At 36.7% G+C, this 1662-nt stretch overlaps 1 pseudogene across 1 annotated transcript; it reads right to left on the bottom strand.

Annotated features, from left to right (window-relative positions):
• Positions 1 to 1063: 1063 nt before the first annotated feature.
• BDCG_17799 lies at positions 1064 to 1151 on the bottom strand (annotated as a pseudogene). The gene has a single exon. The product of its transcript is annotated as a tRNA-OTHER (tRNA).
• Between the last annotated feature and the right edge of the window lie 511 nt (positions 1152 to 1662).

The raw sequence follows: 1662 nt of genomic DNA on the forward strand, positions 1-1662 counted from the left end.
TCATAATTTCATATTCTTTTAAGTAAGAATTACTTTTTCAGTGACTGAAGAGCTTTCATTAATTGTGGCGGGCTGCGCCCGATCAATCATATAGACTATTCCATTACACTCCATAGATTCTTCCATTCCCGATCGCCGATCCGCGGCCGCTACGAACGCGTACGCTCCGATCCTCGGCCACTACAAACGCGTACGCTCCGATCCTCAGCCGCTACGAACGCGCGTATATTCTTCCGCCCCAAAGCTCCACCACATACACCATCACATACGCGTATAAATATCCACCTCAATCACTGATTCTCGCACTTTCTCTTCTTTCCTTCTCTAATGTTTTTATCTTTGTTATATAAGACCTATCAATATTATATCAATCTATTCAGTGTAGACCTCTTACACTATAAAAACATTCATTGTCTTCTTATTAGAAAACAATTATTCACATATCATCTTCTCATCAGAAATGATTATTCATTGAGAGATATCTGAACATGTAACAATGTGTAAGAAACAGTTACACAGTTAAGCAGACACTGAGTTCTCAGATAGAAGCTTACTCATCAGTCACTCTGACTCTGTAACAAGATCTTACAAAGAGAATAAAATCTTATAAGAGAATATCAGTGAAAGACCTGAGAGTTCTGACACTCAGATGTATAAGAATATAATTACACTTCTTCAGATTTCACAGATATCATACATTCAACAATTGATATAATCATGTCTAATGATAATATGAAACTCTCAAACATGAGTATAGACATAGTTATTATTATTATTATTATTATTATTATTATTATTCTTCCATTATACTCATATGCAAGCGGAGCTTATGATGAGTCCTTGCGTGATGTTAAATACAGGTCAAGTGTTGGTTATACAGGAGGAAATACAGGTGTTGAGACCACGCCAAGATAACAAGAACATAGGAAAATACAAAGGAGTGACAATTAGATACATGCGATAATAACTTCCCAGCCCAGGAACATAGAGCGATTCATTGGAGCGATTTGTACACCTCTGTATTTATTAGGAACCTGAGGTGCTTGGGTTCCGGATTTAATGTATCCCCTGCGGGTTTCGAACCCACGCGCCTTGGTTTCCCACGCCAAGGCGCTACCAGGTGGCCGCATTAACCATTCGGCCACCGGGGAAGTATAGACATAGTGCCACAGTGACTCTGAGCAATGTTGAAACTACAATAATAATAAATAGCTGATATGCATGCAACTCAACAACATCAATATGAAGAGATTTAACAATTATCATAACAAGGAACTCATGCAATTTTAACATCTACAGAATTGAATATAAAAGCACTGAAAGAATGCTTAAATACTTCTGCATATTTCAATGCTTCTGATCTCACTCTCTACTCATCATGAAGAATGGAAATGCTCATGAAACTGAGTGTAGATGAAGATTTCATCAGTTTATTAATCAATCAAGATTAGTATATCAATGAATGATTGAAGAATTGCATGAAACAGAAGTTTCATTCATAAATGAAAGCATGTGAACCAGCATTACAAACTTCTGACAACATTATGAAACATCTTGATATTCTGTTCTGAGACACTGCTATGCAACAGAAAGCATTAGATTGATTACAGAGTACTTAACAGAGAAACACTTCTCTTACAACATTCATCTCTAACTTCAACA

Source organism: Blastomyces dermatitidis (genome assembly GCF_000003525.1).
Source record: "Blastomyces dermatitidis ER-3 genomic scaffold supercont1.11, whole genome shotgun sequence".
NCBI lineage: Eukaryota > Fungi > Ascomycota > Eurotiomycetes > Onygenales > Ajellomycetaceae > Blastomyces > Blastomyces dermatitidis.